Source organism: Prionailurus viverrinus, chromosome F2, assembly GCF_022837055.1.
Source record: "Prionailurus viverrinus isolate Anna chromosome F2, UM_Priviv_1.0, whole genome shotgun sequence".
NCBI classification, from domain to species: domain Eukaryota; kingdom Metazoa; phylum Chordata; class Mammalia; order Carnivora; family Felidae; genus Prionailurus; species Prionailurus viverrinus.
The window spans coordinates 73681852-73708507 of NC_062578.1; the positions used below are offsets into that span (position 1 = coordinate 73681852).

General features: G+C 47.2%; 1 long non-coding RNA gene across 1 annotated transcript; it reads right to left on the minus strand.

The window, feature by feature from the left end:
• Window positions 1-5796: 5796 nt before the first annotated feature.
• LOC125156587 (uncharacterized) lies at window positions 5797-25315 on the minus strand. The gene is made up of 3 exons (XR_007148690.1): window positions 25259-25315; window positions 21066-21147; window positions 5797-5931 (listed from the first exon to the last, which is right to left on the minus strand). It is a non-coding gene; the product is annotated as an uncharacterized LOC125156587 (long non-coding RNA).
• Between the last annotated feature and the right edge of the window lie 1341 nt (window positions 25316-26656).

Below are 26656 nucleotides of genomic sequence, written 5' to 3' on the forward strand. Positions count from 1 at the left end.
CAGGTGTCCCAGGGCTGAGAAGATGATATGTGTGGCCAAGAAAGAGGTGCATCCCTAACCCCGGTGGCTCTCTGAGGACATCTCACCGACACCTCCGCCTGAGACGAGGAGTGTAAATTTGGGTTCAGACCGCAAACACTTAAGGCTTTTACTTTTTTACTGTTTAAAAAAAAATGTATTGGAGTATAATTAATATACAATGCTACATTAGTTTCAGGGGTACCACATGATTCAACTTCTTTATACCTTGTGCCGTGCTCACCACAAGGGCGGCTACCGTCTGTCCCCATACAGGCCTATTACGATCTCGTTGACTATATTCTCTACGCTGTGCCTTTTATTCCTGTGACTTACTCATTCCATAACCGAAAGCCTATATTTCCCACTTCCCTTCGCCCATTTTGCCCATCCCCACACCCGCCTTCCCTCTGGTAACCATCAGTTTGTTCTCTGCATTTATAGGTCTGATACCGATTTTTGCTTTTTTCATTTGTTTTTTTTAGATTTCACGTATGAGTGAAATTATATGGTATTCGTCTTTCTCCGTCTGACTTATTTCACGTAGCATAATATCCTCTATCCTCTATGTCCGTCCATGTTCTCCCAAATGGCAAGATCACATCGTTTTTATGGCTGTATAATATTCCATTACGTATATATTTGCACACCACGTCTTCCTTATCTATTCATCTATTGACGGACGCCTAAGTTGCTTCAATTTGTAAATAACGCTGCAATAAACATAGAGGTACATGTGTCTTTTTGAATTAATGCTTTTATTTTCTTGGGATGAATACCCAGTAGTGGAGCTATTGAATCATATGGGTAATTCTATTTTTAATTTTTTGAGGAATTTCTGTACTGTTTTCCCCAGTGGTTGTACCATTTGCATTCCCACCAACAGTGCACGAGGGGTCCTTTTTCTCCACATCCTCATCAATATTTATTTCTTGCTTTTTTTTTTCAATTGTAGCCATTCTGAGTGGTATGAGATGATATCTCTTTGATTTGCATTTCCCTAATGACTAGTGATGTCGAGTATTTTTTCATGTGTCTGCTGGATATCTGGGTGTCTTCTTCGGAAAAATGTCTATTCAGGTCCTCGGCCCATTTTTTTAAATTTAAATTCAAGTTAGAGGCACCTGGATAGCTCAGTTGGTTAAGTGTCCATAGAGGTACATGTGTCTTTTTGAATTAATGCTTTTTATTTTCTTGGGATGAATACCCAGTATTCTTGATTTTGGCTCAGGTCATGATCGCATGGTTGGTGAGTTGGAGCCCTGCCTCAGGCTCTGTGCTGACAGTGCAGAGCCTACTTGGGATTCTCTCTCTTTCTCTCTCTCTCTGCCCCTCCCCTTCTCACACACTCTCGTTCTTATTCTCAAAATAAATATTTATTTATAAATAGATAGATGATAGAAAACTTCAAGTTAGTTAACATCTAGTGTAGCATTGGTTTCAAGAGTAGAACTTAATGATTCATCACTTACGTATAATAGTGCTCATCACAAGTGCCCTCCTTAATGCCCTCCCCCATTTAGCCCATCCCTCCATGCACCTGCCCTCCAGCAACCCTCAGTTTATTCTCTATACTTAAGAGTCTCTTATGGTTTGCCTCCTCTCTGTTTTTATCTTATTTTATTTTTTCCTTCCCTTCCCCTATGTTCATCTGTTTTTTCTTAAATTCCACATATGAGTGAAATCATATGGTATTTGTCTTTCTCTGATGGACCTACTTCACTTAGCATAGTACATTCTAGTTCCATCCATGTTCTTTCAAATGGCAAGATTTCATTCTTCTTGATCACTGAGTAATATTCCAGTGTGTGTGTGTGTGTGTGTGTGTGTGTGTATAAGATCACATCTTTTTTATCCATTCTTCAGTGGATGGACATTTGGGCTCTTTCCATACTTTGGCTATTGTTGATAGCGCTGCTATAAACATGGGGGTGCATGTACCCTCTTTGAATCAGCATTTTTGTATCCTTTGGATAAATACCTAGTAGTGCAATTGCTGGGTCGTAGGGTAGTTCTATTTTTAATTTTTTGAGGAACCTCCACACTGTTTCCCAGAGTGGCTGCACACGTTTGCACACCCACCAGCTGTGCAAAAGTGCATCCTCTCCAACATCTGTTGTTTCTTGAGTTGTTCATTTTAGCCACTCTGACTGATGTGAGGTGGTATCTCAGTGTGCTTTTGATTTGTATTTCCCTGATGATGAGCGATGTTGAGCATCTTTTCATGGGTCTGTTAGCCATCTGGATGTCTTCTTCGGAAAAGTGTCTATTCAGGTCCTCTGCCCATTTTTTAATTGGCTTGTTTTTTTTGTTTTGTTTTGTTTTTTTGGTTTTTTGCTGCTGAGTTACATAAGCTCTTTATATATTTTGGATATTAAATCCTTACCAGAAATGTCATTTGCAAATACTTTTCCCACTCGGTAGGTTGCCTTTTTGTTTTGTCGATGGTTTCCTTTGCTGAAAAGGAGGGCATTTAGAACAACAGACCTGGGTGGATGGAGTGGGGGGTGGGGTAGGGCATCAGAGGGGAGACTTTGGTGACATAAAGGTCTTCCTTTCTTCTCACAGTGACTTCTTCTGGAATTTCTTGACCACTGGAAGTTATTTCCCTCTTGTACTCTTTTCTGTCTTTGACCTCCCTTTGGGGAATCTCGTTCTCCCTCTGACCCCATTCAAGGAGCATTTACTGAGGCCCCATGATATGTGCTGGGTACGGAACACAAACATGAGCGAGGCAGCCAGGGGCCCTGACTTCACAGAGCTGTAACCAGGAAGGACAGCAATTAGCCGCCAAGTAATCCGGGGAAAGGAAGAGGAAGAAGAGGAGAAGGAAATGAGCAAACACGGGAGCACAAGAAAACCTTTATTCCAATAACACAGCTTCTTCCCAGAGGAGTAGAAAGCTCATAGTCCCCACGTAGGCTCCTCATTTAAGCCGTCATGACCTTTCTCACCTCCGTGCTTCTTCACACACTGTTCCCTCTGCCGGTAATGCTTTGCACACCACCTCTGGCCCTGAAACTCCCACTGATCCAAGAACCAATTTAGATGTTCTCTTCCCAGCGAGCCCCTCTCCTGTCCCTCCATCACCCCTGCCCCAGACGGAGTCGTTTGCTGGAGTCGATGCTGGCACTTAGTGCACACAACTCCATCCTATGACACATCGCGATATATTCTGATGACTACTTATGCGATATATTCTGATGACACGTCGCGATATATTCTGATGACTACTTACGCGATATACTCTGATGACACGTCGCGATATATTCTGATGACTACTTACGCAATATATTCTGATGACACGTCGCGATATATTCTGATGACTCCATCCTATGACACGTCGCAATATATTAATGACTACTTATGCGATATATTCTGATGACACATCGCGATATATTCTGATGACTACTTACGCGTATGTCTGCCCTACCAAATGGTGACGCTCGCAGGCAGAAACCATGTGCTGCTCATTTTTGTATCCCAGGATCTCGTGTGGGACGTGGCTCAGAGCTGGTGCTCAATAAATCCTTGTCGAACAGTCGTGGACTGAAGCTGCCTGCAGATCTCGACTAAGACAGGGAGTGAAAGGAGGAAGCTGGCGTATCCCTCACAGGCCACCACCCTCCCCCTTCCCTTATCCTCTTTTCAGGAAGACTTTATTCCTAATCCCAAGAGAGGCTAAGTAAGTATTTGCTGCCTACAGTCCCTGCCTGGGGCCTCGCACAGGCTCGCTACATTGAACTCACTTTCCCTCCCTCCCCCCTTCTTTCCCTCCCAGCCAGCGGGACTGGTAAGTAAATCCCAATGCAGAAGCATTTGCAGAACTGGCCGCAAAGAGAGGACAGTAAAAGCCAGGCGCCCCTTGGGAAAGCAGTTTCCTGATTTTTCAAAGCTCACCCCATTTCTACAAACTCGAAATGCCCCAGTTTCCAATTCCCTCAGCTGAGATCTCTAGGCATCCAATGTCATATGCCTTGAAGCTCAGTCATGTCTTTCCTCCTTCTTCTCCCAAGCCAAAAGCAAAGAACCTCCCCTCTGCCTGAGACCTCACCTCTGGATGTTAATAATTCAGCTCATATTTATTAAGTGATCACTGTGTGCGAGATGGAGTGTCGTGGGCCATACGGGAGGACGGAATAAATGACATAATGGAATCAGAGAATGTCATAGTTCAAAGGGACGTAGGGAAATACCAACGCTGTCGTTCCAGAGAGGGAAACTGAGGCCCATGAGGAACAATGATTAAGACCTGGGCTGTGTTCTTTGACGGGAAGTAGTTCATCGCCCTTCAGGGAGACGAAATGTAAATACAGAAAAAATTAAGCAAAAACACAGTAAAGTTCACAGGCCTTTTAGATGGATTGTCCAATGTCCTCCGTATGCATTTATATGGACATCTGGAGGGTTAAAGTTGGGCAGAACAAAAGGGACAAGTGCTGTGATGTCAACACTCACTCCTTCTTTCTTTCCTCCTTTTATTTATTCCTTTAGCACTTAATGAGGACCTAGTAGGTAGTTGACCCCCGTCCTAGGTGCGGAAATTTTAATGAGAAGCTAGAATATCATGGTTTTCAATTGGAGGCCAGGCACTATATCAGACCCTTTGAAAGAAGTTAATCACTTCTAATCCTTAATTAACCCCACTCAAGGGATCTTATCGTTACCATCTGATGGGAGGGGGCAGGGGCTGGGGCTGAGAGTAGTAAAGTAAATTTCCCAAGATCACACGGCTAACAAGGAATAGTTCAACCAGGATTTAACTCAGTCTATTCCAATGCCAGAAGAAAAAAATACCAGAGAAAAACAATACCCCCGCTTTCCGTCTCAAAATCTCCCAGCATCTCCTTTCCTAAAGAGGCTGTGGTTAAATTTAGCATCCCACAGTTGCTGCTCAGGCCAGTCTGCGTGGCTGACTGCAAGATCCGGGGATGCTGCTCTTTGATGAGGGCATAGGAACAGACCGCTGAGCCACCCCGGCCCAGCACCATGGGGGCTCAACCGGGCAGTGAGTCAGGCAGGAAGCCCTCCCCAGTGTCAGGCACAAACAACCCAAAATAGCTGCCCACTGGGCATGAGAGGCTTCAGTAGCTGCCCCACATGTGCCAGCCTGTGAATTGGAGATGGCAGTGAGCTTGACAAGATAGGTCTGAGCCAAAAATAATCCCTGTCTGCTCCAGAAGGTTCTTGGGGAAGTGAAAGAAAAACTTCAGGTAGAAGCAAATTGGGAGCACTGGAAACTGACGAATTCACTATAGGTCAGAAGAAGCTCCATCCTGTGTGTTACCCATGACCAGCGGATGGGGCATGTCTCACCTGGGACCACGTTGAGCATCCCCAGAGGCCTTTAAAAATTTTTTAAATATCATTCTAAGGTCCTAGGTGAAAGAGAAAATAGACCGATTAGATTCAGAAGCCAGATTTCTCGCTGAACATGAAAAAGTAAGTGGGGCCTGAAATTTAAAAAAAAAAGAAGACATTCAGGCATTCAGACACCAAATACTTAATTAGGGCCAACAAGAGGGTAGGCCATGAACTTGGCACTGGAGACCCAATGATCGGCAATGCATCACTGAGCGCTGAGTTTCCAAGTCCAAGCTCCTCAACCAAATCCTCAAGGGTTGGAAGAAGGCATAATGTACTAATTAGGTCTCCTGGAGTCAACAGTAAGAGAAACACAACTCAGGTTAGATTAATGGAAACAAATAAATTTTTTGATTCATGTAACAGAACTCAAGAGTTGGCTTCAGGCACGGCTGGATCCGGGGGCCAAAGCAATGTCACCAAACTGTGCCGCTGGCTGCCTTTCTCTGCTCTGCCTTTCTCTCTTTGGGTCCCATCGCGGGAAGATTTTCCTCGGAGTTCCCAGGGAGTCTAGGCCTTCACACTTGTAGTTCATGTAGAGTGTGACTCCTGCAAGGGATTCAAGATTAGCTCTAACTGAACTGACACGGGTCAGATGCTCAATGACCTGAGCAAGGGTGTTGAGGTACACTTACTGCTCATGCTGGTGCCCCACTTGGTACCCGGGGATGAAATCCCATGACAGAATTCACCCATAATTCTGTAAAAGAAGGGTAGCTTCCCTAAGGAAAGTGAAGGTGCTTTTCCAGTGGAAGGGGGACATACTTTAGGTGGACAAAACAACAGATGTATACACCATTCACGTAATAAGAACTTTCCTTTCCTGAAGGAGTTCCCAGTCGCAGCTGAATTCTATTCCTGGCCCTGCCATTAAAAAGCTGAGTAACAGTGGGGTTCCCCGGGTGGTTCAGTCGGTTGAACGTCCGACTTCAGCTCAGGTCATGATCTCACGGCTCGTGGGTTCGAGCCCCGCGTCGGGCTCTGTGCTGACAGCTCGGAGCCTGGAGCCTGCTTCGGATTCCGCGTCTCCCTCTCTCTCTGCCCCTAGCCCACTCGCATTCTCTGTCTCTCTCTCAAAAATAAATAAACATTAAAAAAAGATCTTTAAAAAGCTGAGTAACACCAGCCTTTCCTCTCCTTAGAGCCTCAACTTCTCTTTAAAAAAATGGAGGGATGTTCAAATTTCTCCGTAGTGGGATATTTTGTCCGATTAACTTCCATACAGAAACCTGATACTCGGTTGCACGTCAGCCACACAGGCACCCGCTTGTGTTGAATAGCAGGGAAACAGGGGAGGAGCATTGCCCCCAACTCTCCTGGGGTAACCCCCCCGAGGCTCTTCTCTTGAGGACTTTGTGGAATATATTGATAACATCTTTTGAGCATTTTTCAGGTATTGCGCACGGCGGAGGGAAATGGCAGATAGCAAGGATGAGAAGGAAGTAAGCCAAAGGAGCATGGTCCAATGAATTGTCATTCTAGGCAACTGAAACTGAATCCCCCTGGGTCAACGGTGATACAACATACACATGCCTCGGACTTAGACCACCCGAGGTGTTTACCCACTTAGTTCCATCAGCCTTTGGCCGAGGACTGCACCCATAGGATGCGATGCCTTGGCAGCTGCAGGCTGCCCTGCTCGGGTAGCCAGAAAGAGCCCTCATGCAAGAAGCAGCAAGAGCTGTGTGTTCAAGGAATAGGGGAAAGGCATCAACAGGGTCTATTACAAGGATTAAAAACAATTATTAAATCAAATCAAATCGAATCTAATTTAATTTAATTTAAAAAATGTGTTCAACATGCATTCATTGAGAACTACTCTGTTCCAAGGACCGTGTTTAGGATTACAGTAAATAGCAAGACGTCCTGCCTTCAGAGAGGTTACCATCTGACAACGGGTACAGATGTGTCAAGAGAGGCTAGTATAATAGGACAAATGACAGTGCAGGGAGCGTGGGGCCACACAGCAGGAGGCTGGGGCTAGTGTTGGCAGTGGAGGGAGTCAGGAGGGGGCTTGTGGCAGAAATGACATCTCAGCTGTAATTTTCCAATGGGTCACTCACCCACTCTCACGACCACATTGGAGGAAATGGGTATGTTTGCTGGGGATGCCTCTTGTTGTCGATCGAATTGTGAACCCTAAAAATTCGTATGTTGAACTCATAACCCCTAGGACTCCCAAAAGTGACGCTCTTTGGAGATAGGGCTTGGCAGAGGTCATTAAGTACAGTGAGGTCATCAGGGTGAGCCCTACCCCAGTACGACCGGTGTCCTTTTATCAAGGGGAGCTTTGGGGACAGACGTGCTCACAGTACGGCATGTGAAGACCGGAATTTTGCTTCCACAAGCCAAGGAGCTGCCGGAAGCTGGATATGGGCCTAGGACAGATCCCTCCCTCCCAGCCCTCAGAAGGAAACAAGCCTGTTAACACCTTGACTTTGGACTTCTGGTCTCCACAACCATGCAACAACTCTCTTCTCTTCCTTCAGCGCCCAATGTTTGTTAATTTGTCACGGCACCCCAAGGAAAGGAGCGCACCTTCTGACCCCCGACGTCTTCAGGAATCTCAAGCCTTGTTCATTAAATACAAACTAGTAGTCTACTTCCAAATGCCCGAAGAGAACCAACATTTCTGTGGCCTTTGTTTCTGTTGCCGGCACTGGACTTAGTGTAGACAAATGATCCCCAAGTGGGAAGCCATCCCTGCCCATAGAGGGGAAAGACCTGGCTGGTGGGGTGGTGCCCCCCCAGAGGGCATGCATGGAGAGCAGCAGTGCTCTGCCCACAACCAGGCGACAATTAGCTGTGGTTGTCTCGCTCCACCACGGGCAGGCCTAGCCTCCTGCCCTTCCAACACCGGCGCGTTCTCGACCCAGGGGCTTTTCCAAAGCACATAAAAGATGCATCCCCCACAAAGGGTGATAGGTAACGTGGTTTGCCTTGGACCGAGGCGGTTCTCAGGATGTAGTACTTTCTGTGCAGATTGGGACAAATAGTTCACCCCCCCCCCCCCGAAACCTCCCAGATGCTCTGAAAGTTGTGGCTCCTTGTTCTGCCTTTTCCTGCTCGGCTCTAACTAAAAATCGCAGCTACCACGCCAGGGCAATCTGACCGGGTGGGGTTTCCCACAAGGGTGTGCCGCAGCCAGCTACATGGATTTGGGAGAACTGGTGGTTGGAGAGTCAGGAATGTTCCACCCTATTGTGAAACCATAGACGTTATTAAACATTAAGTTAGATAATGTGTAATTCCATCAATTATACTCAAAGGTAATAAATATTCAAGCAGCACCACTTTCTAATCATTTTACTCCGGTTTAGTATTGTCTATACGTCTCTTAGAGTTATTTGCGCATCTGTAGAATGGTAAAGGATGCATACTGATGGACTCCTGGACATCTTTGGGGAACCCTGCATTCAGGGACATCACGTCGGTAGCCCGAATCGGTGACGAGGGTGGGAGCGCTTACACCACAGAAAGTGGAAGGTCCTATTGTCGACTGTCTGGGCTTCAGAAGGTGATGAAGAGGGGCGCCTGGGTGGCTCCGTCGGTTGAGCGGACGGCTTCAGCTCAGGTCATGGTCTCACGGTCAGTGAGTTCAAGTTCGCGGTCAGTGCTGTCGTCAACATGGAGCCTGCTTTGGATCTTCTTTCCCCCCGTCTCTCTCTCTGCCCCTCCTCCCCCTCTTTCTCTCAAAAATAAATAAACATTACCAAAAAAGAAGGTGATAAAGAAAATAACTATGTAAGTTAAAATTAAAAGTGGGTCATATCTGTTGCCAATTACAAATAACAAATTAAGGAACTATTCTTCCAGGGTTCAAAAACTACTACCAGTAAAGAAGACTCTTATCATTTATTTAGTCATTATACTTTCATTGTACCCATGAACATAAAGGAAAATATATGTACCTACTCACGTGGAGAGCTGACACTCATCCATAAATTGCAGGGTCAAGAGCTCGGACACAATCAACCCAAAACGTTTTCTGAGAATTAACTGGCTGCATGGGATTTACAATAAAGAGGATTATCTGTTTTTATTATTACCGATACAATGTGTGCTATACGTCTTTCACGTCAGTAGAAATGATCTAAAACTTACAAACGTTGATATGTGCACACCTTTTGACAAGGGCCGGCTGTTGAACATTTGCCGGCACAACACTGACATCCAACCCCAGCCACACATCGTGCCAGGACCAGCTGTCCCCCCGTGAGACAATCGCTGCAGTCTTCAGTGGCACCCACAGGTAACTATACCAACCTCCCTTTCTCCTTGGCGCTTTCTGTCTAGGCAGGACCCGATGGAGACGATCTCCAGCCAGGAAGTAAGATTTGCTGGCTATCAACGCGACAGGCTTCAGAGAGACTGAGTGCTCTTCCCCGGGGAGAATACTCAGCTGCCCCTTCATGCCCGGAAACTTAGAGCTTCAGACCCAGGGGACTGAAAAGGGTAGCTTGACTAAGCCATCAAGGGGTCCCATCGAACTTGACGACTGCGTGTCATTATCGTAAATGAGAGAGGCGTACCCAGAGATTCTTTCCAGAACACAGGAGAGTCATTCTGTAGTAAGCCACTGCTTCTACTGCCAGAAGTAGGAGACAGACCTCCAAGGACAGACTCTCTGGAATTTTTAAAAAACGGGAATTAATATTATTTTAAGCCCTACCTCACCAGTCACTTTGATACAAATGCAGAATGCACAATGGCAGAAGATATTGCTGTGGTCTCAGCAATACGAAGTCCCCTGGAGTAAAAGGAAAGAACTTTCTCGAATCTAGGGATGCTCAGATAAAGGGCTGTGACTTTACAGGGGGTGGAGGGCCCACGTCCACTAATCCACAGAAATGTGCGGAGCAGGGTGTGGGGAATGACAGGGGAACGCGTGGGGAAGGGGGTCGGTGAAATTTCCGTGCTGAAAGGGAGTATGGCTGGTCTCTGCAAATGCTGTCTTCCTCCCTCGCCACCTGCTCCTTTCCTGGCTAACTCCTGTCCAGGAGATCCCACTCTAGGCGTAGCCTCTCTCAAGATAAAATCCTGATTTTAAACCTTCCACTTCTTTTTTACAAAATTTGTATATGTCTTTATTTATTTTGAGAGAGAGAGAGAGCACGAGCAGGGGAGGGGCAGAGAGAGGGAGAGAGAGAATCTCAAGAAGGCTCCAAGCCCAGCACGGAGCCCTGCACGGGGCTGGGTCCGGCAAACTGCAAGATCATGACCTGAGTCGGAAGGAAGAGGCAGACGCTTCACTGATGGAGCCACCCAGGTGTCCCTAAACCTTCCGCTTGGGAGTGAATTTCCCTCCCACAAGCGACGTTAGCCGCCTGCATGCCTCCCTCTCACACGGGACGGTGGGCACCTGTTTGTTTGTCTCTCCCACTAGACGGCAAGCTCCCCCAGGCCAGGACCCTCACCACGTTGCCTCTACTGCATACAGTTTGCCTGGCATTCCACCGGTGGACGCGGAATGAACTTGAGCCCAGAACTCTCTGCCACCAAAGCCTGCACACCACCGAGGGTGCCGTTGCTCTGGGACTCGAGTTCACCACCGGGGCTGCTGGTGCCCTCTGGCTTTCCTTGCAAGCTCTCTCACCGCTCAGACCCCACTCTCTGCTCGCCCTCACCAGCTTCCCCGGGCCTTGTGAATCACCAAACCTGGCTCCCCAACCTCACCTCTGCTGCCTTTCTCACAGATGCCAGTTTGACGGGGGGGGGGGGGGGGGGGGGGATGACGGGTGAAGGGAATCCATATACCCCTGCCTCAAGACACGGGGCTGGGTCCTGGTTCCTGTGCTCTGGACAGGCAAGCATCATGGCGTCCCGGAACAGGCAACGGACTTGAAGCTCGCACACGCTACCTCAGTCCATTTCACTGGGAGACCAGGGGCAAGTCGTTTACCGCTTTGAGCCTCCGTTTCCTCAGCCATACCATACACAGGACCACCCCTGTCTAATTCATGTGCGTCGCGGTAAGCCTCGGTGAATACCGCATCTCGGCACGTGCAGCGTCTTACGGACAACGTGCTACCTGTGGGTACACGTGGAGCCCAAGCTCATTGTGCAAAAAGCCCTGTAGATGAAGAGGCTGCACGCTTTCGATGGCAGTCCAAGAACGCTGCGTCCTCGGCCCCCCTTGACACCTGTCCAGTCTCCCAAGGGACGTCCGATAGGATTCATTCTTCAGGTCAACCAGCGTCTCCCACGGGAATCCATGATCCCTGAAATAGCTTCTCAAAGCCAGGCCTCAAGTCACCACGCTAGATTGGATGCCGGGCTAGAGGAAGTACTAATATGAACCAATCCAATTACACAAAGCTCAAATGCCGTCTCTTCCTTGAAGTCTTCTCTGATTCAAACCGCCTCCCAAACCACCCAACAGCAAGCCTCTGGACGCCTTCGCATCCTCCTCCAAATTTGCTCCCCGCCCTAGCCTCCCTAGGATTCCAGCTATCCCTGAGGGTGACCAGTAACTTGGAGACATAAAAACAAACAGGCCAGAACAGAACAAGTTGAAGTGAAAATGTATTATTAGTCTCCGCTTAATATACCTTGTGCAGGTGGGGCTTCCAGAAAGCAGCCCTTTACAAAGAGTCATGATATCAAAATGAGATCGTAAGTACCACTTGGGAACCGGAGGACCCAATTCCATCGATACTGACACGGTATTTAACGGGACAGGTTTCAAGACGGTTCCATGCGCAGAGTATAAAGCCAGAGCTACGTGGCTCCAATCCTAGCCTCAGTTTTATACCATTTATGTGGTTTGGGGCAAGTCATTTGCCTCACTGAGTCTCAGTGTCTTCATCTGTAAAACGGAAAGTGGTAATCATTCTTAGCTCGGAGAGCTGTTGAGGCTGTTAAATGTGGCTGGCCCTTGTCGAGGGCCAGACGTCAAGGAAATGATCCTTAAGTGTTAGCCGTGTTTATCGTTACTGTTTATTTCAGAGACTCGGATTCAAATTCTCGGGCCACTCAATGCCGTGACGTAGGCAGCTACAGCAACCTCTCTGGGAAGGGTTTCCGATGGCCCCGTGCTCCCCAGATGGAAGACGGGTCTTTCCCCTTTGTCTTGCATTTTTTGACATTCGGTGTTCTACCCCGTGTCCCAAAGCATGCTGTACATTTTCCACACAGTACTCATTCATGGCCTTGAATTATAGTTCTTTGTCTTCCCATTGAGATTCCGACTACCTCAAGGGCAAAGGCTCGGTCTCATTTTGTGAGAAGCTCTGGAGAGCTCTACAAAGTATCCAGCACAACAGGGAGGCTGAATGTGTGTTAGGCTAATGAAAAAGAAGGACAATTAACCCGACCTTGCTCAAAGCACTCGCCGGGTAACTCAGCATGCCAAACTTCCTGCTAGGAAGTGTCTTTCCTCATCAGTCAGGAATACATTCAGGTACATGTATAAGCCAGCTAGGAGTGGCTTCTACAAACAGGGTTTATTTTCCGCCCACTTCCTAGGCGGGAAATTTTAGGTTTGGCTTCTACTCGTTTGCTCGGTGCCATCTGGAGCCTGGAGTGTGCGATCTTTCTGCTCTGCCGTCTTCAGCTTTGTTCTCACGTTTACAAGATGGCTGCCACAGCTCCAAGCAACACTTCTACATTCCAAGCAGAAGGAAGTGGGGAAGAGACACCAGTCCTTTCTGCCCTGTTTTTTTCAGGAAACCAAAAACTACTCCAGAGACCCAAAGTACAACTCCACTTAGGTCCTCCTTGCCAACTCCAGTATGGGGACGCTGTGAAAATGTGAGTATTTAGCTGGGCACTTGCTTTTCCTAAAAAAATAAGCAAGTTTCTTCCCCCTGGGGTGTGAGGGGGGATATATTAGGAAGGCACGTAAGAGTTTCTGCTGCATTCCATGAAAACCTAATGGAGGTGGTGCTAATGACTCCAATGCAGAACCTGAACTTGAGTAAAGCCATCTAGGGAAGTGGAAATAGCTGGTCCCTAAAAAGCCGACAAGCTCCCGACTGACTGTCTCTGCTCTTTTCCATAAGCCACATTGAAAATGAACAAGAAAAATATACCTAAAGTTCTATTAATATATGTTGAAAACACACAAGCCTTCAGATGATGATTTTCTTATTCTTTGAGGAGGAGTTTGTTTCCGAAAGGAGGCAAACCCTTGACTCTCCTGTCACAAACCTCAAATCCCAACCAAATTAGCCTCCACCCCTATTTTCTGCGTGCTTTATAAACCAGTCTGCCTAGCTACTCAAACGTGTTCAGCCCAAGTTTTGAGAGTTGAAATGAATCACAATGAGGTTTTAAGAATTGTGCAGGGTTGAAGAAACCATCCAGACTGACAAAAATAATAGCTTAATCCTGTTCATTTGAAGAAAACCTTGGATGAGTCCATTCAGCTGGAACTTTCTGACAGCTTAGAGCAATAAATGCCTTTGTGGTCTCCCTAATCCATTTTTAATTTTTGAATAAAATTAATAACATAAATGCCTTGGAGTACAAGCCGCCTTTCTTCCTAAGGATATAAGACCCTTTCTCATATATATTCCCCACCTGTCTTGGCCAAAGCCTGGTGCAATTCGTAAAGAATAATTGTGTCTATTTTGCGGCTAGGGAATTAAGACACAGGGAAATTACAGTCACTTGGGAAAGAGCAGGCACCTGTTAAGAGTAATGCTGCCTTCTCACGTGCACATTCTTGTCCGTCCCCTTCCCAGCCAAAGAGAAAACTCTCGGTTTATTTGCTCTGGAGCTTTAGGTTCTCGGCAATTTGCCTGACGCAGTTTCCGCATGCAAAATGGACAGGAGCGTTTACATCGTTAAGGACTGGCACCTGGCCAAGACCCCCATGTATAAATCTGCCCCAGAAATTCACTGGCAGCTTCCCCTTCGTTCAACTCTCCGCCCCCTGAAACAAATACTTTATAGACCCGATCGCCAAGCCACCCCCAAGTTTTTCACCCTCCGTAAGATCTCATGCCCATAAGGAGAGTTGAGAGGAGTGAAAAATGCCCTGTGCCAGCACTTTCCTGAGAAGGCAGAAGTGTTGAGAGAAGTTTCTGTCTCGCGGGGACATTGGAAAGAAGGGATGAGCTCTGCCCAACCCTCCCTGTTGGCCGCGTGGCGAAGGTAAGTCTAGTCCCTCTGGCTTAGCACAAAGAGACAGGCTTCGGGAAAGGCCAAGACTGAGTTCAAGTCCTAGTCCTTATACTTGGGACCCCAGGTAAGCTGCTTGATCTCTCTGAGTGTCAGACGCCATGTCTGTGAAAGCCGGTGTTGAAGCGAGGCTCACACAGAAGTCGCGTGAAGATTAGCGGAGATCGTGGCTCAGTGGCTCAGCAGGCATGTAATGGGCCTCCCAGATCCCAAGCAAAGTGAGACGAAGCTGCCATCATGGGCTACATCTTGTCTTCAGAGGCCAAGAGGGGGCTGCGCTGCAGGCAGAGGACGCTCTGTACTTCAGGCTGGGGAAGCTGCAGGCAGGATGAGCTGGGACGAGCGCTGGTTCAGATAACTCATCCTGGGAGCACGGAGACTCAGCCCTGCAGGAAAGCAACACAGCCCTGGAAGAAGGAAGTGAGTGGCCAGGGCCCAAAGGAAAGGCTGGGAATTAAACCTCCTCAGATCCCCTCTCTCCTCCTCCACACAGCCCCCCCACCCCCTCCTCCTGTTTTCTGAACAGAGCCCCGCCCCCTCATTTAAAACAACCCCATCAAGAAGGTCTGCTAGATGGAGCAGAACTGGCTCCCAGGGAAATAGAAAGGACTGGAATGCACCAAAACCAGCCTCAATATCACTAAGGACCCAGGAAACGGGAATGCCAACAACAGCGAGCTGTCTCAGGAGGGTTTAGAGTGGGGGGGGGGGGGGCGGGAATGTCTCCTGAACAAATAAACCTTTGTGTAGACTTTCAGGGTTGAATACGGCTCTTTGGGTATGTCTCAAGACATCAATAAGTCAAATGGCAAGTTTTCTTTTCCTTAAATCCTGAAGTAATGCAGCAAACAAACAGATCTACCTTCCGTTATTTATTTTTTACCTAAAAAGAGCAGAGAGGACCAACCTAACAATAACCTGCGTAAGAACCAGCTTCCCGGTGTGGGAGACCAAAGGTTGCGGGGTGAAGGCACTTTCTCGAGGTCTCTGCAGTTAGCGAGCAGCTCAAAGGGGGTGAATCCAAGGACATGGGGCTCCACTGGGATCCAGGTTCCCACTGAGTCCGACAGAAGGCAACGTCTCACATCTCACAGGGCACAAGTGTCTCTCCCTCCTTTCCCGCTCTCTCAACACAGAGTCAAATGACTCCCAGTGAAAATGTCATTTGGATAAAAATATTAGAGACGTATTAAGGCATCTAAAATTGCACACAAGTCAAAGTATATGCAGTATTATATCTTCTGGCTCCCCCTCAGGACTGTCATCAAAACAATAACGCCGCCATTTTCCACCTCCTACATTAACTCCATCATAATCAGAACACGGTAATAGATACACCTGAAATGAACACAACATTGTGTGTCGACTACACACGCAAGGAAAAGAGGAACCCAGTAATATGTTTGCCTTTGCCACACTGGGATTTGTGCACTTATGAGCAGAAATGAGAACACTGGGTTTCAGAGAAACAGGCTCGTACCATTTTGGTATGACGGGTTGGGGATCTCTGGGCTTTAACTTAACTAGCAAATGACCAAAGGCCAAAGGTCCAGGTAGCACAGTATCACTGAGCCCACTGGGAAAGTCTTCCCTGAGCTCACCTGCCAAAAACTCTCCCCTCTACTCCAGATACCCGGAGCACCCACTGCTGATGTCTTCCAGAAGTTTTTTTAAACAGATGTTTCAGAGTAATGAAAAGAGAATACGCATAGACAATGGAATATCACTCACCTATCAAAAAAAAAAAAGAAAAGGAAATCTTGCCATTTGCGATGATGTGGATGGAGCCAGAAGGTGTTAGGCTAAGCGAAGTATGTCAGCCAGAGGAAGACGAATACCATATGATTTCACTCCTATGTGGAATTTAAGAAACAGAACAGATGAACATGTGGGAAGGGGGTGGGGGAAGAGGACAGAGGGAAACAACCACAAGAGACTCTTAATGATAGAGAACAAACTGAGGGTTGATGGAGGGAGGTGGGTGGGAGGTGGGCTAGATGGGTGATGGGGATTAAGGAGGGTGCTTGTGATGAGCACTGAGTGTTGTATGCAAGTGACGAATCACTGAATTCTACTCCTGAAGCCAATACTGCGCTGTATGCTAACCAACTAAAGTTTAAATTTAAAAAATATATACATGAAAGAAAACCCGGCCCATACTTTATCACATGAACGCAGCAGTCTTACTATATCTGAGATCCAGACCGTAGGCGTGACATAGGCATCACTGCCTGAAACTGTTATGACACAACCACAGTCCCTAACATTTCGGTCAACAAATCATTTGATGATCACTTTGAGGACATGACTCCTGGCTGTTGTCTGAAAACTTTTTATGATACCACCTGGTAAGCGAGTAGTAAGATTGGATCTAGGAAGATCAAGAAAGACCCAGGCAACTGAGCCCCACAACAGAAGCGTCCATCACCACAGCATGGACATGGAAGTAACAATGAAGATGATGGGGACTTGAGCCTGGTGCCTTCTCCATCCCGGACCGCCACGGAGGAAACGGAGCGATGGACGTGCCTGCAGCTCCCACTTGAGCGTGCGCAGCCTAGAAGAGCCACTCAACAACCTCAGCCACGTGAGACAGAGGAACTGATTCACGGGGCTGGCGAGTGACGCGGGCGTGCAGAGCAAGGAGTCTGCATCACGTTCTCTCAAAGCCTGAAGGCTGCCATCATGAAGGACACGGTCCGTGCAGCAGCCCCAGTGATGCCAAGTACATGACGATTTTCATTAAGCAGGTTACATCACGTGGTTGCCAGTCAGAGGTTGGAAGAGAAGAACACACAAGAATGGTGGTCAGGATAATGACTGTTAGAAAATAAGGTCTTCGCAAAGTGCCTCTTGTACTTAAAACCATCACAAGTTGCCCAAGCCATAGAAAACTGTGATAGAAGCTGTAGACCCACAGGGGCTGAATCTACAATAAAGAATCCCAACCCTCTAAACAAGGGTTGGAGGAGTCGGGAAATATTAAGACATGAATCTATAAACAAGTTTCCATTTGAACAATAATCCAACATCCTGGATTCTGAGATGAATCATGTCAGTGTCCAGGAAACTGTCTCCAAACCCTTGTCTGTTGGGTTACAAATTCCCTTCACTGAAAAGCAGTCTCCTGGCAATATTATTATAGTCCAGGATTAAATATTATGAAGGTAAGCAAGAACACTTACTCAGCCTATAGTGATGGAATTGCTCCAAATTTTAATGTACCATCAACCACATACACGGAATTCATAGACGTAGGTACTGTCCTGAGAATCTGAGAGGTGCCCTCTTCCATAATGATGGGGCCAGAAGTGGATAACCACGGAGCTGATGAAGTTGAAGCTTTAGGATTCCTCACCTGAAAGGCTCCTTCCAAGGCCCTATACCTAATTTTATATTGATAATTTAGTTTTCCTTTCCTTAAAGAAGGTGACAGTTGACAGGCCTACAGGACGCCCAGGAGCTGGTAAAACATCGTTTCTGGGTGTGTCTGTGAAGGTGTTTCTGGAAGACATTAGCATTTCACTGGGCAGACAGAGTAATATAGACCATGCTCACCAGGGCGGGTGGGCATCATCCAACCTGTTGAGGCCAAAATGGAAGGAGTGGAGGAAGGTGAATTTCCTTTGTTTGCTTGAGCTGGGACATCCATCTTCTGTCCTCAGACAGACGTTGGTGCTCCTAGGTTCTCAGACCCAGACTGAACTATGCCACCAGCTTCCCTGGTTCTCTATGAATGTGGCAGACTGTGGCACTTCGCAGTCTTCGTGTTGCATGAGCAATTCCTAAAACAAATAAATAAGTGTGTGTGTGTGTGTGTGTGTGTGTGTGTACTTGTAAGAACCAATAGGATTCCTATTGGTTCTGTTTCTCTGGAGAACCCTGGCTAATACCAAGAGTGGTTCTAGTTTTGTATAAGTTTCAACATCCACAAAACCTGGACCTGCCCCTGGTCATGGAAGAAAGATCTCTTTGGAAAAATGGCAACCCAGAAGATACCTATAGGTCTGTATCAATGACACAGAATATTCTAGAGCAATGACAGTTGTGTGATTTGAAGGAGGTTTGGACCAAGTTGCCTCAAAATCCTTATAGATGTTATATTTTGACCATGCAAAAGCATGAAATGGCAATAAAAATAAATTGTTGTTGGGTTTAACTTTCGTCTTCTACCTTTGTTGAATTTAAGGATATACTCTCTGGTTTTGGTAACCTAAATGATGCTTGCCTTGTATTGGGAAAAAACATAGACTCTATCAAATATACCAGACAGAAACTTCATGTACCTGTTCAGAGTCCCTCTTTTCTTCCCCCAATAGGGAGTCCTGTGCCCCAGACAATAGCATCAGCGTTGCTGAGATCCTCAAAGCCAACAACAACCGTGAGCCCTACTCTTGGAATACATTCCCTACACGCCGAAAGAATTGCAATAACTCTCCAAAGTATATCCACAACATCCCAAGGAACACAGTGAACGTCGTGGCAGCTGTACCTACCTTGTGGGAAAAATAGAAGACACAACAGAAAAAAAGTATTGGCCCGGGGCCATCACGCTTTTCTCAAAATTTTTAATGTTTCAGAAAGATGCTAGAAATGAGTCCTAACAGTTGGACAGGGGAGCATCTTAAAGCGTGGACTTAAACGATAAACTCTAGTAAATGATGTGGAGAAACCGGAACATCCTTGCCACAGTATTGAAGACACAATGAAAAGGCTCAGGAAGGGAGGCTCGCTAGAATGGAATTATTATATGAAGCCTGCAAGCCCACATCTGACTGTTCCTCAGGAGAACCAAGTGCACTTCCTTCGTTAGGGAGGTAAGCAATGCACTGACGGGAAACCAGGCAGTGGCTGTCTGCTGGAGGTCACGGCTGCCCGCTGGGGCTGTGGCTGTGGAACTGAGCTCCCTAACATCAGTGGGGATGATGGAAGCCCAGAAAGGAAGAGGCCAAGAGGCAGTACTTAATGCTTGTAGGCCAAGTAGCAAGGCTGAGTGGCCTTCAGAGTACCTGACTTGCAAGACTCACACTTTTCCTACAAGGTGGATAGATGGAGTGCTGACTAGCATGTTATCAATTTATACATATAAATTTATATATAAATATAAAAAAATATATATAATATCATGTGTTGTCAAATTATATATATATCATGTATATGTTACACATGTACATGTATATGTTATGCATGATATTATATATATATATCAGCAGAAAAATCAAGAGATGGAGACCCAAAAGCTAACAACAGCTCCTGATATGAAAAATTGCCCACCTCAGCCAGTTTCTCAATCTAGATTAACTCAAGGCACAGAGCCCACTGATGCAAGAGGGAAGCGGAGTCTCATGGAGAAAGGACTCTACAACTCTACTGTTATGCCCAGAATTCGTGATCCCCAAAGACTGCCAGGGAGCCGAGTCCGATGCAAAAGCAAAAGAGCCTTTATTCGAGCTAGCTCAAGCTCAATCCCCTACCTGCACCGACACAGTGGTGAGATACCGGGGAGAGAGAGCGAGTTTCAAAAGCACAAAGGTTTTATAGGGGTCTAGGGGCAATTGGTGAGGTAATGGCTGTGGCCTTAGCCGATTGGCTGGGGAAGGGTCGGAGTCCTGTTACGCAGGTCGCTGGGCGTGTTTTGATCAGGAAGTTTGAACGGGTAAGCGGGAGGTTACTCAAGGGGAGGAGGCGTGGTCTAGGTGAAGGACACAGAACAAGATGGAGTTGGCCCGTGTAGGCCCGCCCTTTCACTACCACATATATATTAAGTAACTATTCCCCAACCCTCTCTCTGAGGGAACCTGCAGCCATTTGCCAAAGTAGCCATGCTTTGAGGAAAGAATATCCATAACTATTGGACAAAATATCTGTCCAGACACTGATACCAGGCCCAAACATCCACATGCTTCACAGGGTAACGTCAAGATTTATGGCGATTCAGGTGTTCAGTGAAATTTGGCCAAATGGATCCAGGTTGTCATTGCCCTGAGTCCCAAATATACAACTGGGTTATACATATTTGGCAGCTGGCAAAACCCTCCTACTGGTCTTCTGACCCATTATGGTATAAATATCCAAATGGAAGATCCTGAAACTGCTCCCTTTCCATGCCAAGACCGTGCCTCAAAAGCAATACTGCGTTCCTAGGGGAAGTGCAGCAAATGGTACCATCCTCCAAAGAAAGAGCCAGAAAAAGTGGTGACCTATATCCTATTCAATTTATTTGTCTTGACTCTGAAAAAAAAAATACATGTATATGTGTGTATATACATATATATGTGTGTGTGTGTGTGTGTGTGTGTGTGTGTGTGTGTGTGTGTGTGTTGGATGCTTAGCTGAGGCCCTATCTGAGGAACAACACTGTGTGGGGTAGCTACGGTTCTCTGAATTTGGTACAGGTGTTGAACCATTGACTACCACGTAACTCTGGGTCTCCTATACCTGGGATATGCAAGCCCCTGAACCAAGCGTGGAGGGACACGCCCCTCCCACCTTCCCTCCCAGTGGAACATGCTCTTCCTCACACACTCTAAAACCAGCACACATATGCATTCACTTACCTACTACGGAAATGATACACACTTGGGAGGTGAAGCACTGTCCTTCCATAAGCAAGCCACATGCAAAGTCAAATAACATTGCCTGAGGACCAAAAAACCGTATCAAGTCATTTTTCATATGCCTGAACGGTTAATGGCGTTAAATAAGACCCTCGTGCATCCCTCTTTGCAACGAGGATACCCTCAGATCCTTGTATAAGCAGAAAGAATCCCAGGACCGAGCCCTCCCTCTCTTCCGATCAGGGTTTGGACCGGAAACGCCTGCAGCTTCTTCCTTCATTGTCCCTCTTCTTTTTTTTAAAGTTTATTTATTTATTTGGAGAGAACGTGAGACCGCACAAGCAGGTAAGGGGAAGAGAGAGAGGGAGAGAGAGAATCCCAAGCAGGCTCCTCACTGTCAGCACAGAGCCCCACACGGGACTGGAACTCAAGAGCCTTGAGATCCTGACCTGAGAGCCGAAATCAAGCGTCTCTCGCTCAACAGACGGAGCCACCCAGGCGCCCCTCCCTTTTGTTTGCCTCGAGTAAGGGAACAATTATGTTTCTTTTGCTCTCTCCCACTTGCTTTAATAGCCAGACTCATAGAAACCAACTAGAAGCGTGTTTACTGGGGCCTGGGGGAGGGGAAATGGAGGCACCGGTTAAAGGTCACACAATTTCAGGGTGTCTGTGATGCTACCTTCATGCTTTCAATTGTTAAGAGTCAAGATCTTTTGGTCTGATTGACAATCTGTCCCTGTAAAATGGCTTTGAATGTGTTCTCTTGTTAATTACGTATCGATTTCCCAGTTCAACTCTCGAGACAATCTTAAATTCTTATTTCCGGGTGGTGGAAGCCTTAAGCTACTTTAGGAAGAGTGAAATGAGAGACTACAGCAGAGCCTTGCTGACCAAGGACCATTTTTCACACTCAGACATGAACGACTCCCTGGAAATTTGAGCCAGTTGAATAGAAGGTAGAGGCAAGGAGAAGAAAAAGACTGAAGAGAATGGAGGGAGGGAGGGGAAGAGACAGAGAGAGAGAGACAGAGAGACAAAGACAGAGAAAGGAAGGGAGGGGGAGAGAGAGAGAGAGACAGAGGGAAGGTAAGAGGGAGAGAGAGGGAGAATGGGAAGGGACCATAAAGAAGACACAGCCATGGGGCGCCTGGGTGGCTCAGTCGGGTAAGCGTCGGACTTCGGCTCAGGTCACAACCTCACAGTTTGGGAGTTTGAGCCCCGCATGGGGCTCTGTGCTGACAGCTCAGAGCCTGGAGCCTGTTTCGGATTCTGTGTCTCCCTCTCTCTGCCCCTCCCTGACTTGTGCGCTCTCTCTCTCTCTCTCTCTCTCTCTCTCTCTCTCAAAAATAAATAAAATGTAAGAAAAAAAAAAGAAAGAAAAATAAAAGGAAGACACAGCCACCATGGTCTCCAGGAAGGCTTGTTTTGGTATAATTTTCTGAGAATAGCGTTCATGAAGAAATGATAAAAATGCAAAGATAAAACAGCTTCACTAGTGATCTATACAGCACTTTGTATGAGGCACCGAGCTAAGCACTTTTTTTCATCCCCTATATGGTACTTACCGTGATTGTTCACACTTCACTTACGAGAGAAATGAGGTTTAGAGATGTTAAATCGTTTTCCTAAGTCATACAATTAAGAGGCAAAGCTGAGACCCAACCCTAGGCAGCCCGATTCCAAACCTTCTCTCTCAACCACAGTGGAAATGGCTCCCCACCCCCACCACTCCCAGCCAATGTGAAAAGACCTATCTATTTACCCCCAGTGATGCTGTGCTTTTACTGATAAAATTGCTTTCTGAATATAGTCTGATTTTCCATCATTTTTATCTTAGTTGTACGTGAACATTCTTCCCATCAAATTGTTAATCCATTTCTTTAAGACGTGAATTCTCTAAAAATGGACTACATGCTGTCCTGACCGAAGAGATTTTATGTACAACCATCTACTTATCCACCATTTCTGCAGGAGTCCGTCCCCACACCCCTGTCAAAGCACCTTTATGCTCCATGAATTCCGGAAGTTTCTTCAAATAAGGTGTACTACAGCTGATGATGCTTTCTCAGCTTCTGTATTTGAAGGGGCAAGTGCACCCTCAAAGTACATGGGACACATTCCTGCACTTTTTTTTTTAATGTTTATTTATTTTTGAGAGAGAGAGAGAGAGAGAGAGAGAGAGAGAGAGACAGAGCGTGAGTGGGGGAGGGGAAGAGAGAGAGGGAGACACAGAATCCGAAGCAGGCTCCAGGCTCCGAGCCGTCAGCACAGAGCCCGACGCGGGGCTCGAACTCACGGACCGCGAGATCATGACCTGAGCCGAAGTCGGACGCTCCACCGACTGAGCCAGCCAGGCGCCCCCCTGCACTTTTCTTATGTTAAAGTCTATCCCACACATATCTCATCTCATATCCCTTCTGATCAGTGGGAAAATGAGTGCTATCCTTTTAAAAATTCACCAAGAAGGAAAACACAGGCCATGTATGATCCAGGGATACTGCACAAGTGGAAGTTTTATGGTGCAGTTTGCAGAGAATAGATCATGATCCCAGAAGAGCCTTGGACTGAATCCCAGCTCAGCCCCTAGCTGGCTTTACGGCCCTAGGACAACAGCCAATCTCTCTGAATCGCATTTTCCCTGATCTTTAAAGAATCATAATGGCTGTGTTTGTGTCTTCATTAAAAAATAACTAAGATGGGGCGCCTGGGTGGCTCAGTCGATTAAGCGTCCAACTTCGGCTCCGGTCATGATCTCGCAGTTCGTGGGTTCAAGCCCCGCGTCGGGCTCTGTGCTGCCAGCTCAGAGCCTGGAGCCTGTTTCGAATTCTGCGTCTCCCTCTCTCTCTGACCCTCCCCCATTCATGCTCTGTCTCTGTCTCAAAAACAAATAAACGTTAAAAAAAAAATAACTAAAGATGTCCTCAGTTTGCTTCAGATAAAGGGAAGCTTAGAAAACTGGGGTGGAGGAAGGCAGCTTTCTGGAGGAGACTGAGAATAACTGTGGATCCCGGGGTTTCTTTAAGACCAGAATGGGGAGACCATTCAGAATCCACGGAAGCTCTGTCATCCTAATTCCCTAGGGTCCCTAGGGTCCACGTGGCTGTGGTCACCCCCAGAGCAAGAGCACGTGACTCTTCACTCCAGGGACACAATAGCGTATCTCAGCTACAGTGGCCTCTACCTGCCCCTGTGTCACATCTTCCCTTTCCCCCATGACCAACTGCTCGTTCTCCCTGAACTTTGCAGGGTAACCTCCTGAGAAGGAGAGTCTGATTAGATATCATCTCCACTTAGTCAGGAAAAGGGTAACAGCGTTCCGAATTCAGTCCCTCTTGCTCGAGGAACGACTAAGGATCAATTCCTTCCTCAGGAAATGTGGGTGTGGCAGGAACCACACAATCTATCTTCCAAGTACACCAGTGGAAAGGCTGTTATAATGGGGCATGTAAAATGCCTGGCTTATAATTGTCTATACAAGAGATTATTACTATTTTGAAGAGAATCAAAATTGGATTCCAGCTCTCGGAAAACAGTAATTATGTGATGGATAGCCAGTCCTTAATTGAATACACTATGCATGCCAAGGCACTTCCCTCAATCCCACTTCATCCTCGCAATAATTGAGAATCCTATTCTTACTTTAGAGAAAAGTGAATTCAGGGTCAGATGACAGAGCCGACCTACGGACACAAAGCTAACGATCTTGAAGCCAGAGCGCTTCCATTGAAAGTCCACAGCTATCCATACTGCCTCGGACGAATGCGAAGCATTGTTCTGGGAGCCTTTTGGCCTTGCCGAGGTGACTGAAACTCTCTGGGCCGTGGGGTCCCATGGACCTAGGCAAGAAAGTGACCCTCAGCGATAAAAGACACTGGGTTACGAATGCAAAAATCTGGCTCCTCCTCTAGGCCCACCGCTTGCTGGATGTGTGGCTTGTACAGACCTGTCTCGAACTTTCCAACCCTTGGTTCCTTGAGCTGTACATTGGCAGAAATATTACACGCTCTGTCAGCCTCACCGTGTGATTGATAGGAGGATGGGAATCCAAATGAAACACCACTTGGAGGCAATTGCCTGGTAACCACTGAAACACCGTATGGATGTGAGTGGTAATTATCCAAAGTCCATCTGAATGAACATTTTATTGTTTGCAATCCTACAGTGGTATTGTTTAATGATGTTCCTCGGCTCACCTTGAATTATTCATTCTGTCTCGTATAAATCCGCTGACCACGTCCAGAAGCCAAGCGCTGTGAGAGGAATAGGAACACGGAGATGAATCAGGCGAGGTCTCTGTTCTCAAAGCTGTTCACGGTGCAGAGGGAGAGCGAGGCAACAGACAGATGAGTTCTGAGCCGGTTTGGAAACTGCTGTCTCAGGGGTAGAAACAGAGCAGCGAAGGAGCGGAGGTAGCGAGGGGGTGGGGGGTGGAAGGTCTGCCTGGGAGTGGTCGGAGGAAGCTTCATTTGATCAAAGCGACATCTCAGCAGGATGGAAAGCGAGAGAGAAAGATGGAGGAGAGACCCCTCCTGATGGGGCAGATTCTGCCAAGTAGCACCCGCACCCCCTGGTCTGTGCGCATTCTCCTTCCCTTCCTCTTCGGGAGAGGACCTCCTAGGTCCCCACTGGGAATAGGACTACCCGGAAGTTTACGTTGCCCGCCTCCCTGGCAACGAGGTGTGGCCCTGTGACAACAAGAGGGGAGCCCAAGTGATGTGCACAACTTCCAGGTCATCTCCTGGAAGACAAAAGCCCTTGAACTGGAACGTAGAGGAGGAGGAGGAGGAGGAGGAGGAGGAGGAGACAACGTCCACCCCGGGCAATGACAGCAGCTGGGAAACCGCAGGTCGGTAGGGAGGAAGGTTCCCTGGGAGCAGAGGTTCCTGTGGAGCCGAACTGCCCACTGACTCAGGACCACACACCTCTGTCTGTTCCATAAGAAAAGAATAAATGTCTTGTTTTAAATCCTTTGCTTTTTATTTATTTATTTTTTTAAATAGCTTAACGTGTTACCCAACTAATGCATCCTGGTAGAGGGTAAGACCCGGAATCTTGAAGAGATGAGCCATCACCGGTATGAAAATGATTGAAAGGGTGGTTTGGGAGCCGCTTCGGGACTCAGGTCCCCACGAGGGTGTGAAATGATGCACAAGAGGGAGTCTGGGCCTGAGCAGTCAGGACAAATGTCCATCAAACCTGGAATCTTAAACTCAGTCCCCTGGGAACCTGGAAGCCAAAGAGTTTCTTCCTAAAACCTCTCCTCCTGGGGCACCTGGGTGGCTCAGTTGGTGAAGCGTCTGAGTCTTGATTTCGGCTCGGGTCATGATCTCACAGTTCACGGGCTCGAGCCCCACGTCGGGCTCCATGCCGACAGTGTGGAGCCTGCTTGGGATTCTCTCTCTCTTCTCCCTCTGCCCCTCCCCTGCTCTCACTCTCTCACAATAAATAGATAAACTTAAACAAAAACCTCCCCTCTTGACAATCCAACACTCAACATCCTGCAGCATGAAGAGGGGAAGGAAGGTGGAAGGGGATGGGGAAGGGTCGCATGCCGGATGGATCTTTTTGATCTCTTTGGAACGAGGCTCCAG